The following is a 16,723-nucleotide window of genomic DNA, read 5'->3' as shown; positions in this document are numbered from 1 at the left end:
AACCTGTTATTCCCTTGTTAAACAAATAAACAAGTGTTTCATTCCAGTCTACTGTCTGCCTCTTTGTTTGAATCCTGTTTAAAGGCGTCCACAAAATGTAGATCACGCAACCAGAGAGTGAAATACAAGCGCTAGAATCTGATCCAAAGTTAGAGTTTCTCTAATCAGACCCACTCAACTCTGAAATTTGGGAGTTAAATAATTTGCTTAAGGCTAAAACTGAATTTATAATCTACAATTAGAGTGAAAGTTCAAGTAGAGTGCAATTCAAACTCCATCAGGACCCGTTACCTACATTTACATTTATAATGAGTTCATCTCTAAAATATACCAAAGCTCTAGGGGTGACTGAGTGAGAGAATGGGACTGGGACAATACATACAGGTGCTTTAAAACAAAGCTCATAAAGAGTCTGAACTGGACTAAATGCATCCAGAAAACTGTTGGTACATATCTTCATGTTTTCTGGGAATGCCCTTCTTTATCTATCCACTGGTCTAAGATATCTTGAAGATATCCCGGGATATAAATATATATATATATATATATATATAGTGAAATAGTAGGTATGAAAGCAATGTATCTCCCCTTGTGTCATGCCCCATGAAATGTTGAGAAGAAGAAAATAGGGCCAAGAAGACCTACACACTCATTATCAAGTGTATTATTATTTTATTTATTTATTTGTTCTTTTTTCTTTTTGGAGGTATGTTTGTTTTCTTTTTATCCCCTTTCCTTTTCATTTTGCGAGGCAGTACTGTAGTTTGTGCTAAATGTTGTTTGTATACAAGAATGCTTGTCAATGGGACGTCATCTATAACAATTTTCATGTGAGAAATTCAATAAAAAAAGTTGATCACAAAAAAAAGGAGGATCATGCAGCGTCTCCCTTTGCTGTTGACTTACTGTGCAGCTCTGCAGATGTAGAACCGGTGGTAAACACGCTAGAAAAAAATTGAACTTGAAAAAAAAAATACACGGTAAATTGGAAATTATGCTAATTTCATTGTGTCTCGAGGCGTTTGAGGGGTGTTTGCATGAGGGCAAGCTGCGCGATAGATAAGGTTCCAGAAAAGAGGGTTTTCCTCGGCTCTCCAAACCCCTCCAGACACACAGAGAGATGGCAGAGGAGGAGGAGGAGTGGAAGGAGAGGAGGGAGAGCAGACATTCAAAAAAAAAAAAACATTGTTGTTGTTGTGTGTGTTTACTTTCATCTGCCTTTTCCATTTAGCCAAGAAAATGAAGTTTTACTCTTTTTTTTTTTTTAGTCACAATGGTGGAAGTGAGGATCCAAGCATGCCAAATAAAGTTAGTTGCTAATGCGCTTGCCCTTCCTGGGACGTAAACATAATAGTTCAATAGACACAAAGACACGAAGAAAGCAAACTACTAAAACAACGTATTGAGCTGGCTCACAATTCCATTTACAAAGAATTGTTCACATTTGACCCCCTCCCCTGCAAATCCTTTTAGCAGTGTGCTCTGCATGGGATCATGATGCCAAGCTGAGTGCGTGCCAAAACACACACACACACATACACACATACTACGTGGCCCTTATGACAGCTGGATGATGACATTTGATAGGGCTATGGTAGCTCATCTCCAAACCCACCGTAATCCATGACATGTAGGCCCACTGTGAAATGGGATGAATTGGATGCAGTGGCATACTGTGTCATTCGGGGTAACCGGGTTTGTAATTTATTATGGAGGAACGGAGAGAGACAGCTGACCTGCTCCATACCAAGATCCACAAGGGATGTCAACCCTCTCCAAAGTGAGGCGGGTTTGAGTTGCCAGCTCCATTGTTTTTAGTGCTGTTTGACAAAATGACACAAAATCATGTGCATGTCCGGATTCAATCTGCAATCACACCGCGCAATCAGTAGAGAGCTGCGTTAAAGCCCTGCGGGGAGCAATCTGGGCCATTTCCAAACAGCATCTCCCACAGCCACATAAAAAAAAGGAAAAAAAAGAAAAAGAAAGCTTTCCACAGAGGAGCTGAGCTCATTTTGAACACATAATTGTCCTCCTCTTCCCCTACAGCCTCATTACAGTACAATCTGATTATAGGGTGGAAAACAAAGGATGACGATGAAAAATACCATCCTCCATCGATGAGGTAGATGCAGGTCTGTTTGTGTCTCTGTCGACTTTAGACCCGACACTCCCTCCACTGCTGGGCTTGACTTCAAGCAAGTGGGGAAAAGTACAACTCTATAAAAACAGAGTTTGTGTTCATTTCAGGTGAAACTTCATGTCACGTCCATTTGGGTTCCACAGCGTGAGAGCATAAATTCTCATCCTTGATGTCAGAGTCGCTGCAGCTGGAGCGGAGAAGTGGCAGGAACCTCAGAGGGGCCTAACACGGCTGTGACTGAAGTCAGCCTATTTTCTGTGTATGACAGCGGCAGAATGAGACTGTTTCGGCTCAGTTACCGCAACGGCGATCGGGTCCCTGCTCCCAATGAGCGCATTTCATTGGCCTCTATTACTGGGTCAGGCTGCGTGTGGCGGCGGCGGCTGTGTGTGTTTGACTAGGCAATAAGCCCAGTGTCACTGTCACTTTCATCAGCAGAAACTCTCTCTGTCTCACTCCTGTCCTTTGTCTTCTTCTTTGTCTTTTTCTCTCTCAAGGACAGCCCTGGAAAAACCATCCAACCCTCCAATAGAGAGGCAGGGAGGAAGAATAGGACCATAGCAACTGAAGTGCACAAGAGGCTCAACAAACATGCATTTAAAAGCTTACTGTGTGGGTTTTCTGCATTTCCTTGAACTGAATATTGTCTCAATTGGGGAATAACTAACTATATATTATTGTAAAATTAAACTTAAAGTTGGCTTGCCTTTTTATTTTTTTTAATACTGGACAATTTTGAAGACACTGCAAGCTACACCATCACCTAGTATAATCACGTTATACTGACTGCATTCCTACTGCATGTGGAGAAACTCTACTGTACAAACAAGATGTGTGTAAATGCCAGTGTAAGATAGGGGGAGACAAGAAGTAAAAACTAGCCCTGGTCTTTGGATTCAGCTTGCCTCAAACAACTGAATAACAGTGAAATACCAGAAGAAACAGTTTTTTTACAGGACAAATAAAGTGAAAAGAGTTCTTCATGTTGAAATTTAAATGCCACTGCTTTATAATACTGACATACTGCACAGTATTTTACTGTATGTTTCAAAAACATACAGTAAATCTGTAAAAGGGTTTTAAAACATTACTTATTGTCCACATGCATGATATGTTAAAATCTAGCCTCTAATATTTTTTGTTTTTCAATGTTTTCATCAATTTTAATGTATCAGAATGTAACTTAATTGAAGTGTTGGAAGAAGAAATATTGTGTTGCACATGACAAGACATGAAGGTGTTTCCTTTCAGACAGAAAGTGGAGCTTTCCAAAGTAAAGATAACAGCAGCAATAAGGCTCCTGTGTAAGAGTGAGACACCCACTTTTTCAGACACCAAACAAGAGTAAGCCACAAAACCAATACTTATAGACTTCCTCTGTACACAGGACAACGTCTGAACATCAGGCTTGTCTCCCCTATTTCAGCACGCTGGTAAATAAACATTACAGAGAGCACAAAAGCCACAATTTGCATGGCTTAAGATGACAGAGACACGCACGCACACACACACACACACAGACTTTCATGTATTTTTGGGTTTTGCTTCTGTCACTTTGCTCTTTTCTCCAGAATCAACAATCTCCACAACTTCCAGATGTTCACTCCACCTCTCAGGTCTGTGCCGCTACCTAAAATACTGTTCTGCTGCGAAAACAAACTCGACTTCTCTGTGTGTACACAAGTCTGTAAAAGCAACAGGTTGGAGCTCTTAGGATGTAAATGTAGCTGTAGGTGAATGAATGCGAGAATAAAATAACACTCAAGAGGAGAAACACTGTAGCATTGGGTGTGTGTGCATGTGTGTGTGTTTGAGGCATGTGATGCAGGCACATGCATGCATTCTATGGCTGTTTATTAAATGTATATGGATACGTGTGTATGAGGGGTCAAGTGTCAAGCTAATCTGGATTCTGTTCACATCATCACATCCTTGAGGGATTCAATGTGAATGTGAGCAGAGCAGTGCACAAGTAGAGTACCATGCACTCTCCAGGGACCAACACAGCCCCTCAGTCACTGGAGTAAATCCATTACCCAGGCAGACACAACATCCAGGACGTCAAGACTAAGCTGCTTACATTTATAATTTCCGCCCTCCGTCCAGACTTAAAAAAAAAAAAAAAAAAAATGTTTTTCTCGCCCGAAAATGGAGCTTTTCCAAAACAGTCTCAAGAGTGTATAAATCGGGCGCGCAGGTGGTCGAGTGGTTAGAGCGCATGCCACATACGCAGCCGACCCCAGTTCGAATCCCGATCGGAGGTCCTTTGCTGCATGTCACCCCCCCTCTCTCTCCCATGTTTCCTGTCTATCTACTGATCAATAAAGGCGTCTATGCCAACAAAATCTTTAAAAAAAAAAAAAAAAAAAAAAGTGTATAAATCATAAAAAGACCGCTCAGTGTCTCGGTGTGTAGAGGGAAAACTGAGCTCTGCAAAACAATGACGTAAGCTGTCCCAGTGAAGAGCTGAGTGGCAGTAAAGTACAAAAGACTTCCTGCCATCTCTAACTTTCTCTGTGAGCAATCATTTTAAATGTCAATACAGCCAAGTACATTGCAGAGCTTATAAAAGTTGCATTTTATTCTTTTGTCTGATGCGATCATGATAAAATATTTTTATCAGCACGGCGGTGCAGCTTGGGAAGGACTGCTGGTTCACAGGTGGCATTTATGAGCAACTATCAAATCATAATAATAATGTAAATGGCAACAACTACAGTACCATAGCAAAGTTTGGACACTAGAATGAGAAAGTGTGTCCAAAGTTTGGACTGATAGTGTATGCTGTCTCTAAGATTGTGTGTAATCACTCACTTTAAATGTTGATCACTCAGTATTTATGGTGCTTTGATGTCACAAACATAAAATGTGGTCATTTTTGGTCATTTGGTCAGCCAGACTAGTTGAAGTTGGCTTGTGTGTTTAGAGGTGTTTAGAGGGAATACAGTGTAAATGTAACCACACATACTCATCTGCACACAGTACATGACCCAGTCTGAACACTATAAACAAAGCTGCTTATCCAGAAGTAATGTGATTTTATATGATGAACTTATCTCACCTAAATCACAAACTGAGGCTTCATCCTATTGTCACTGATGGAGAAAAATTGGTGAATAAACACTTCATCGCAAGATAGAAGCTGTCTAGAGTCCAAAAAAGGTCAGCATTAGATCTTACTCTTCTAACCTCTCTGGGAAACCTGAGTAATAAAACTGAACACTTTTCAGTCTTGCTGCCATTTGGAGCTCTCAACATGCAACACTGTCTTGTGCTTTAACGTTTAGTTTCGGGTGTCATCAGCAATGAGAATGCATCCAGGCAGACTGTCAGTATAATAACTCCAGTTATTGCTTCCCTGCTCTCTAAATATGACAAGCGATGCTGAGAAAGTCAACCTTTTCATTGTGCAAAATGCGCCTCTTTAAATAAACGAGCCGCGGCAATACTTTGGAGCGCTTTTCTTATTCCATTCCATCCCCTCTGATCATCAGTCCTTGTCCGGCTCCATTAGAGCGCTTTCATAACGGAGGATGACAATATCTCGTTGGCTTGTGTGGCTTGCCGCGCCGCTGTGGAGCTAATCAATCTGCGGCTCGTCCTCCATAGGTGGACTGATCGGTGGGCATTATTCTCCAGTCAATTACCTCCAATGAGAGAGGCAGAAGGAAGAATGACAATGCGCGCTGATGAATGTCACTCAGGGATAAATTTAGCCGTCCAGGGCGCCGTCCGTTAGCTGGCAGTAAGACAATTGGGTCGTCTAATGGGTATTTATAAGCACTCCCCTCCAGCGGCCGGCTATTTGTTATAAAGAGGTTACTGCTGGAATGGACTGTTTACCTATGATGTGGTGGTTTGCATAAAGGCATAATCGTCGAAGGCCACAGTGTGCATGATGTGTGGCTGCATGCGTGTGTGTTTATGCACATGCAAACGCTCCTGGATTCTTAATCATTGTAGAAATGTCTATTCATCTGCTGCCTTGAAGCAGTATCAGGAGTCTACAGTGGCAATCAAATAACTATAAATCGGTGTGGCTTGAATCTGAAGCGCCTCATTTAAAAACTCTTGGTGCGCGCAGCAGTAGGTATTAATAGTTAAACAGCTGGTGAAGGTATTTAACACATCATTATGCCCTGGGCACGCGTGCATGAGCGAAGAAGCGGCCAAAAACAGTACTTGGCTTGAAAGATCTATGGGTTGAGGGAATGGCAGACCGCAAACAGAGTCTACTGTCCTGCAGGAAGATGAGAAAAACACAGCGGCACTTTACATAGAATAGAAAATAAGGATTATAGAAGACTATAGAAAGACCAAATTGACAGTTACAGGATCAAAAATCATACAGAAGATGATGGAAGATGAGGCCTGGGTGAAGACAGAGAGAGGATCCTGGCATCATGTAGGCTTTTCGACATTTCAGTGCAAATGATACTGCTGCTTCTTGTCCTTTTTAGGTCTGAAAAGTGGGGGCTGTTCTAAGTTGTAGCAGTGTTAGTTAATAAACTGACCCTCAGACTCTCAACTGAGTGAAAGAGGGCTGCTTGTTTAATGTGGTTATAAAATTTTACTGCAATTTTTTTCATGTATTAGAGAAAAGGCTTTGAGTTCTTGCCATTTTTCTTTGAACTCTTCTTTGAACTGCTGCAGATTTAAATAATGAAGGGTTCCACAACTGATTTCAGTAGCTTTTACTTTTACTGCGTGAAAAGACTTCTCGACTTGCTTTTTGCACTTATTTACACACTAACCCTCACAACTGCTGCCATTCCCGCAGGAAAACTATTACTTTGTAGTTATGAGCTAAAATGCAAAGCAGTGAGACCTTGTGGCGCAACGGTAGCGCGTCTGACTCCAGATCAGAAGGTTGCGTGTTCAAATCACGTCAGGGTCAAAGCTTCTTTTTTATTTTCACAGTCGACGCTAACTGTGTTGAAAAAACTCTGCATGCTTGTCTACACGGGTCCTGCTTTCATACTGAGGCGGTGACAGAACTTAATAACCAGCATTCGTCTCCTACTGAAACATACAGAGGAAGGAAAACTATTCAAATAAATTCAGTAAAAATAAAATGTTTCCACTTGAAATTTGAGTGGTCTCCCATTTCCGAGTTTAAATCCATCCAGTGATTTTGCGCCCGCCCGCTCATGAGTAAAATAATACAACACTGAAAAATAATGTCCTAGGAAAGAACAGATGTCTGCATTTTTCTCTGACAGTCTCCTCTGTTTTTGTCTGTGAAACAAGGCTCTTTTGTGTATCTTAAAGCGAATAATCATTTTCACAGTCGTACCTGCCTGGCATTAAGGTGTCTACTGTCCTGTAATTCTAATAACAGATGGCAACAAATGTCCAGAGCGGCTCTGTTTCTTTGTACAAATGACTGCTTTAGGCAAATATCCCGACACGCAAGGCGGTTATTTAGTTACAACACCTAACCTCGACGATCCTTTTAGTATGCATGTGGCTTCCTCTCGACGTTTCTGAGGAGGCTTTGAGAGGCAGGTCTCACTGCCCTTAGCTGAGCTCATATTCCCACTGTTAATTAGGCCTGACGAGATCTACGTGCCTATGGATTAGCCCTTTCCTTCCTCTTTCTACACTTCAAGTGTGGTGCAACTACTTGTGTTTTTCACCTCCCAGCATTCATAGAAATGTAAGGGTTGGATTCTTAATACTTCCTCTCCCCTCCTGCTCCAGCACCCACCTCTCTGACAAACCCTTCCCTGACATGACCTGACCCTGATCGCATTCAGCATGTTAACCGTTTGACCCCCTGACCCACTTAAGCACTTCCTGTGGTCCACTATGAGGAAATTTGGTTAAAAAGCATGTAAGGAAATATGACGAAGTTAGCTGAGAAGCTTGTTTTTGTCTTCTAATGGCCTTTATAAAGAGGGCTGTGAGCATGTGTGTGTGTGTGTGTGTGTGTGGTGTGTGTGTGTATCTGGCAGTGAAAAACCATTACTGGAGTGAAGATGGAGCTCATTCACACACCTGGGCCCCATTCAGCGCTTGCCCTGCCAAACACCCGTGACATGCCATGAACAGAGCGGCATCGCGGGAAGTCTAAATTAAGCTTGGGGCTCTGACACGGTCGGGGCACGCTGTAGAACGCTCGCTGTGTTTGGAGGAGTGAGAGACAGAAAGAGACAGACAGAAAGCGCACACACACAATAATTCTGAGTTAAAACAGTAGCTGATTGAATATAAAACGTGCAAGCACTGTAATTAAACTGACTTTAGTAATTAAACTTGCAACGCTGGCCTTGGATAGACTTGAGAATGAAACGCCTACGCTGGCTTTCAGCTATTAAACAAAGAGCTGGTGTTGGTCAGAAAGTAAAAACAAGAGTGAGCCCGTTATGAAAGCATATTACAGTGAACACCTACACAGCAACCCCGCACTTTCTATACCCGCCGTGTTATTTCAACATGTTACACTCGTGAAATTAATTCAATAAATCACAGCAAACTAATGAGAGAGTAAGAAAAGCATATTTCATGACACATCCAAATACTTCTTAGTCTGTGGAATAACAGGAGAGAGGGGAAGGGGAGAGCCGTTCCCAGAACTAAAAACTCCCTGGATCTGGAATATGGGGCGTTGATATTTTCTTAAGTAGGCCTCGGGGATAGCTTTTGAAACCATGCTTGATGTAGGATTTTATTTGGATTGGAATAAAAGCCCTCCCTAGGGTGCTCCCTCCTCCTATAGGCTGGTTAACCCTGCCTGACATGCGCACACATTTAAAAACGCGCACACACAGAGACGTTAAGTAGGTTATGATTCATTTTCTTTGTCGTTGTCTGCTCATAAAACAAAGTCAGTCGGAGCGAATGGTGGGGGGGTTTCCCTCTACTCCTTTTTAGGCTTCATACTAAATCATTCATGGCTATTAAACAGTACATGTGTGTATTTAAAATCTAACACTCGAAAATGTGAGTGCTGGCACACACACACACACAGACGTGGACACACATGGCGCGCTTTCACATTAATGTCATTCAAAGTATAACCTGACATTTCCTATGTATTGTTGCTTTTTAAATGGACCTGTAAATAACCGGGAGCACAATGAGCCGACGGCGGCCGGACGGTTAATGAATTCAATTAGTCAACGTCGGGCCGATTAAGAGGTCTGAAAAGAGGCATTGTCACATTGTAGATAGGAAAGCAGTGTGTGTGTGTGTGTGTGTGTGTGTGTGGATGTGAGACAGAGCCAGAATCAATGGCTCTATCAGTCAGCCAGGCCGGGCCTCACACTCTGGGCCTCTTGCTCCATTCATCACCAAGGACCAACGGACAGCCAACATGGGACTCTATGTCAGTGTGTGTTTCATTCTGTAGGTGTGTGTCTCAGCATCATCGTGTGTGTTTATTTTACTTCTCTACAGTGTGTGTGCGTGAGGCCACGTGTGTTTGCATAGCAGCAGCTCATTATAACTCTTTGTAGCAACACACTACGCATCTCAAAGCCGCTAACATTGTCTCTTATCTCAACAGCAGACTGAATGCTTTGAAACCGTCAAAGGCCTCATAGATGCTTTCTCAATTAAGAGTAACCTTTATGCTGAAGGATTCACATCCCACAAAAGCTTCTTGTCTGCTTTTACACAATGTGCTACAATAGAAACTGGAGGTGCGGCACTTGTAGCTGTCAGATGCTGAGTTCAAATGCTGTGGGTTTTTTTCTCTTGGTCCCAACAGGGAATCGACCTTTTCACTGAGATGTCTGAGTAAACAAACAAAAAAAAGCATACAAACAAAAAACTGTAAACAATAGAGCTCCTCTGTAGGCCACTAAAGCTGAGCAGAGACTCTACAAGAAGGGATGCTAACAGCTAAATGTGCTTTGGGAAATGTATCTGTGCACACGGGGTGAATCATTTTATATGTGGAATTTCCTTTGCTGATGGGACATGAAATAACTTTTACACACAAGCCAGGAAAGAGACAGTATTACAAGCTGGGCTCAGATATTATTATGTGGGAAAGGCTGCATGAATACATCCCAGTGGCTTGTAAGGATTAAAAAAGGCTCCTCTGACACCTATCTGGAAGGAGAGAGGACACAGTCTTTGTTACAAATGCAGAGCTAACAAGGTTATTCATTTAGGGTGGGAAGTGATGCTGTCACCAGAGTGTACCTGTTAAAGGAGACCTATTATACTCATTTCAACATCTACACTTTCATTTTTGGACTCCACTTGAATAGCTTTGCATAATTCACAGTGCATAACTCCTTATTTGTTATATACAAGCCCTTTATGAGGCCCCTCAGTTCAGTCTCTTAACAGGCAGTCTTAGCTCCGCTCTTTTTAATGAACCCACTCTGTTCTGATTTGTCAGCTTTCCATAGTTGTGCTAAAGTTACCGCCCATGCAAACCCAACGTTTAATGCTTTACCGTTTCAAATTAAAAGCTTATAAGTGACTAAATAACAGGAAACTTTTTGTTGTGAAAATTGACAAGAAATTAAAAGTATTCCTTTTTGTTAATGATGCTAAAACCAGATATGGAGATATTTGGAGCTCTTTGTTGAGCAGATCAGTTCAAAAGTATGCAGGGTGGAATAGTACAAGCAGAAACAGCCACAGGGAAAATGTTATACCATACTTTATACATGTGCCTACTAGAAACTGTAGGTTGATTAATTGTTTGACTGACACTCTCTACTATGAATAGAGCCCTTCAGAAATCTAATCATCACAGTTGATCTTCATATTTCTTATATTTATTTTATGTGTGTACAACCAATAGTCCAAACACACATCACACATTCATTTACTATTGTGAAAGTTTAAAAAAAACATCAAATATTAACATTTGTAGAATCTAATACAGTGAATTTCTGCCACTTAAAAACACTGTTGGAAACAATCAATTGATTTATATACTGTAATAGCATCCAATTCAATTTCAGTCAATTAACTAATCAATTCACAAACTAATCACTTTGTTTTAGAAGGAGGTAAAGCAAGAATTTTTACATAAAGACCTTAATAATGACCCACAAAACAATACTGATTAACAGATAACAAGGGAATCCTACACATCCACACATGCAGAGGGTGTATGGAAGATCTTTCACAGTGGCTGTTACTGTAGTCCTCCCTGGTTTATGAACTTTAAGAGGTTAGAGGGAGACCGTCAATTGTGACTTGAGAGCATTCATTCCAGGTTTCCTGAGAGGATGTTTTTGCTTTCATCTGCTGTCTATCATCTACTCTGACAGTCGCTTCAGTTTGCAGCCAGCTTCTATTGATGGGTCTGCTTGCAAGGGAGAGATGAATCAATTCTCTGTGAGTGGACATGAACAGCAGACAGGAAGTGTGCACTTGGTTTGGCCTGAGGGCCCCGCTGATGCTACACTATGTTTATCTCTATGATAGGCTTCTCCTTTCACCCCCACCACCATACACATACACATACACACATAAACACAGAGACACTCGTTCAGGTCCTGGCCCAGTCCCTGATTGCATCTGGCTTGTCATCGTCAGCAGCCAGCTCGGTTCCTCGGGGGCCCCCGCTGCTCTGATGGAGCAAAGCAAGGCTGGCCTCTCTCCATACACCCCGTCACATCCACCCACCCCTCCACTATTCACCCCTTCTCAGGACAAATTTAATTTGGAGGTGCCGAGGACTGATAAAACCAGGAGACAGCATAAGGGGCAGAGGGGGAGGGAGGTAATTTGATACCTCCTCCTGCCCCCTTTCACCTCCACACACATACACACACACTCTTCCTCCACCCTGGACCCCTCTCCTCTCCTTTCCTCTCCCTACATCCCCAGACAAAGACATCCTTTTTTCCCTCCCCTGCTATTTTTTCTGTTATCAGACAGATGACAGGAAGAAGAGAGGAGGATGAGCAGCACCAGGCTTCTGATCTCAGATATGTTACCTGTGGAATTGAATGATGACATGCTGTCTCTATATACACCGGCTATATAATCATCCCCCTTTTTTGAACCTTTTCTTCATACATAATATAAAAGTGTAATAAGTCCAAAATTTGAGGTGACTATTAAAAACCTCAGTCAAAAGTAATCTAAGTAAAATATGTTGAAGAAAGGTTTAAGTTTTACTCAGTTGCTGTACATCTTCTCAGTTCAGATTTCTTTCATCTTTAGGTGAAAGTGAGTAGAGCAGAAACAATTAGTCACTTCAGTTAGTCAAATAACAGAAAATTAAATGACAACAATTTAATTAATCAGTTAATTGTCAGTTATCAGCTACAGAATACTACAAATTCTTTCTTTCCAGCTTCTTGTGAGCAGCTCCAGCTTTCATGCTTTTTATTAATTAGAAGTTGAATATCTTTGGTTTTGGACTAGTCAGACAAAATTAGCAATCTGCTATTTCCTTGGGCTCTTACAAATTAAGATGATCATTCTTACTAGTTCTTTTTTCATATTTAAAACACAGGACAATGAATTAAGAAGTAATGTTAAAGACAGTTGTTAGACACAGCCCCACTGGTGACACATTTTGACTGAACACAAGAGGAAGAAATACTTCAAGCAGCATCGAGGAGCGCTTATATAGATGATTGTTCGGGCTTGAAACTTCAGTCAAATGGTAATTGATAGTTAGCAGTGGCACCGGTGGTCATGCGGGGGGGGGGGGGGGGGGGCCAACATGACGGGTGGGCGCCCACAGACGCTCGCTTCACTCTATCTGAACGGCCTTATTGAATTAGCGAGAGAGAGAGTGAGCGGTCTGGAGCTGGAGGTTTTCACAGGTCAGCGCACCCCTCCCCAATCCCCTCCCTCCAGCCCTGCAGCCATAAGGCCTCTCAGCCACCTGCAGCTGGGAGACTCGAGCTGAACCTCAACGTCAGGGCTGACTCTGTGTGTGTATGCGTGTGTGTGTGTATATGTGTGTGTGGAATAGAGAGAAAGAGGAGAAGAGACAGACAGAGAGAGAAAGGGCCCACCAGCTAGTCGACAGATGGATTTTCTGGGGGCAAAAAGAAAAGGGACACACTAATACACTTTCTGCACACACACACACACACATACACACTCATAAGTGCACACATGGTAGGAGAGGAGGGTCAGGCAGGTGAGTGTGTGTATATGTGTGTGCAGGCTGGATGTCACTAGGAGACCAAGCATTCTGCCTTCTTTGTATGGACAGGTGAGAGCTACAATTATTAGCAGGATCTTTCTCTCACTCTCTCTCTCTCTCTCTCTCACACACACACACACACACACACACACACAAACCTCAAGGCTCTCAAGACATACTCCTCCACACACACACATGCACCACCATCAGGTCCCCAGTCTCTCTATGAAACCATAGAGAAAAGTGCTTTTTTCAGATCAGGTTACCATGCCAGCCGTCCTCACCAAGCTGGTGAATGGGCACGAGCCCCCCCCACCCACCCTTCATGCTCCCATTGCCCCACTCATCTATTATTAAAGCTGACATAATTGCAGGGGGCATCATCCACCAATATCAAGACTCCTAATATAAAAGGCCCTTCAATAATTCAGGGAAGCGGTGCCCACCCCTGTGTGGGGAAGTGTGGGATCTCTCACATGATGAGATCATGGTCCCTCAGACGCAGGAGGGCGTGGGGGGTGTGTCTGTGGGTTTATATGTGTGTGTGTGTGTGTGTGTGTGTGTGTGTGTGTATATATATATATATATGTGTTGTTGGAGTTCTGTTCATTATGGGATGTGTCGCTAGGGGGAAGTGACAGGGCTGTGACCTTTTGCACTCTTCACCTCCAATTTCAACACCGCCGCTGTCTAAAAAGCCACCTTCATTAATCAAGTGGGTGTATGTGCTTTAAAAAAATAAAAGAAGGAGGGGTGGTGGGGGGTGAAGCTCATTAATATTCAAGTAAACTCCATGCATCAGCATATACTGTGATTACTGGTTAGGCAAATTGCTAAGCATGATTGATTGTGTCTCATTGTTGGGATAATATGTGATCTGTGACCGATTGATTACGTCTTGCCGTGCTGAACGGCTCATTTGAATATTAACAAGCTAGTACTGGCGTTTCTGTAATATGTCATCAAATTGTTCTTCATTTTGAGATGCGAATGACACGCGAGAAGTCATTTAGGCCTCATGATGACTGTGTTAAGACAGTGTGGCATCGAGTAGGAGATAATATCTGCTCAAGAAACATTGTTACCATCTCGTCCAGAGACTAAAATAGACATTTAACATTCAGGGACAGGTTTATTCTCTTATTGGAAGTCTTACCTTTTAACAGTGTAATCAAGTGATGTTGTAAAGAAAACTATTAGTTGATGAATGCCCTAACAAAATATGAAATATGGGAAAAGTCAAGATTTTGTCATAGAAACTGAGCTGCAGAGGATGTAAGATTTAGAGATCACCTTTGTGTATGTTTATGGCTAATTTCCTGGGCTTCTGTATACAAGTGTATTGCTATTATCTTCATGCAGAGACATCTAAACGCCAGGACAAGTGATACTTTATAAGAAGCACTTGAGGCCAGCCCTTTTTTTTTCTCCCACAGAACATCTCTGTGGCTCTGGAGACGCCAGATATATACCCGTATGCTTTCTGAGTGCTGTGTGTTTGCGAGAATACTGATAAACACAGACGAGTGCAACAATCTAGTTTTGCCGGGAACAGTCTAAACAACGAGAGGCAGGCGTCTGACGGCTCGTGTCTGCACTGTTTCAGAGCCTGATGGAGATATCGGTGGATTGTTTTCCACCCTTCTGAGAAAACCATTAGCTGCCATTCATTCCTACCGCGCTGTATGAAAAACAGTTTCCACAGCGCGAGGCGGTCCATCATGACGACTATCGCGCCTGCATTTTGGGGCCTGTTTTATCGTTATCTAGGCGTTGAGTCGTTTCATATTGTTACATTTGAGTCTGCTTACTGTCAATCACTTTAAAACTGACAGGAAGAAATAGATTGTTACCTCATGAATGTACTTATCATATTCACTCATTAATTTCACTATAGCCTGTAAATTTAATGTCTGAAACAATGTATACAGGCAAAAATAAATGTGAGAAAGCTTTAGATCACAGCAGTATTCTGTGACTTAATTCAAATGACAAACATCCATAGAGTTGTGCTCAACCACACCAACAGTCATAACCTCATCTAAACATCCCTGTAAATGCAGCCCAACAAATAAAGCTGCATCACCCACAGCTTGTGAAATCCCTCTCTCGCTTGCACTTATGTAACAATATCGTAAAAAACGACTATCAAACGGAGACAAACGGATGAGTAAATTCAGCTGCCCGAACCGAACCAGCCCCAAACTTTTACTGTTCTCCTGCAAGGGGCCCATCAGGGGAAATCAGCCTCCCTTAGCTAATAAACAGTAATGACCTGCTTCCCGATACGTCTCAGAGCCTCCCTTCATGTCGGCGTGGTGATGAGGACAAAACAGCGGAGCCAGCAGAAAGAAGCTGCGCCTGGGGTGGCCCGGTAATTACTGTTAATTGGTTTAACATGGGGATGGAGGGAAAGGAGGATGAAAGAGAGAGAGAGCATAGTGGAAGGAGGGATGGAGTTCTCCCTCCAAGCCCACCACCACCACCAACCCATTTCTATGGCTTGTTTGATGTGATAGTGTGTGTGTTATCGCGGCTCTCTATCAGTAGCATGAGCTAATGTAGAAGAGTGGTTGATATGCGTGGCGTCGAGCTCATAAGTAGTCTGGTAAACAAGTGTGTGCGGGAACATGCATGAACTCATAAGAAACATGACATATGCACACAAAAAAACAAATAAGCAAACTGGTGCACAGGTATGATGTAGAGGAGCATGCACACATAAAGAAAATCAAAGTATGGAAAGTCTGAGTTGTATACAGTGAATACATTCAGACAGCCACACACTTACTACTGTAAAACACACACACACACTCAGATTACACAGACCCTGAGGGGAGCTGCTCGCCCAGATAAGACAGCCAGTCTGAGGGCCATTTACGGCCATTTGATGCATAATGAGCCTCCTATCAGTGGCTGTGTGGGCAGAGAGATGAGGTGTGGAGTATTCCCCGTTCAGCTCCGTGCTAATACACTGACCGTAACCTCATCAACAACCTCTTACACATCTACGCCGCGCTGCTGCACTGTAATCTGCCTGAGAGATGCACACCAAGACAAAGAACAACAGGTTTTTTTAGAGGGAGATGAAAGAAACGCTTTGTACCGAAGGCTTGAGTGTGGGTGTGGAGATAAAAAAAAAAAATTAAAGAGAGTGTATGAATGTATAAATGAGGGAGGATTATGACCTGTAAGTTACCCACAGGACATTTTCACTTGCCTCGCATAATTTACACCATTGATATTGAAGCAGAGGCAATCTGCATTGAATGTTTTATTTTAATTGCAGACAGAATTGCCAATTATAGGCTGTTTTTTCACTCTGAAGAGCAGATGTATGTGTGTTTTTTTCTTCTTACATAACAATCTCTCACATTTCTCTTCATGTGTATGCAGTGAGAGATTATGCCTACTGTTATGCAAAGAAGTAAAAACTGCCAGCAGTATACAGAGAAACATTGAAAAGCTTCAACCAGAACGTGATTTGAACTCACAAC

The 16,723-nt window shown here is 42.4% G+C and overlaps 1 protein-coding gene and 1 non-coding gene across 3 annotated transcripts in view; one reads left to right on the top strand and one right to left on the bottom strand.

The window, feature by feature from the left end:
- The window catches only part of LOC128382231 (partitioning defective 3 homolog), a 349,665-nt gene that overhangs the window by 266,286 nt on the left and 66,656 nt on the right, over positions 1-16,723 (bottom strand). The window lies entirely within an intron of this gene.
- trnaw-cca (transfer RNA tryptophan (anticodon CCA)) lies at positions 6,969-7,040 on the top strand. Its single transcript has one exon. It is a non-coding gene; the product is annotated as a tRNA-Trp (tRNA).

This window comes from Scomber japonicus, chromosome 21, assembly GCF_027409825.1.
Source record: "Scomber japonicus isolate fScoJap1 chromosome 21, fScoJap1.pri, whole genome shotgun sequence".
NCBI lineage: Eukaryota > Metazoa > Chordata > Actinopteri > Scombriformes > Scombridae > Scomber > Scomber japonicus.
Note: the sequence above shows the minus strand (reverse complement) of the source record. Positions and strands in the feature narration are given on the sequence as shown.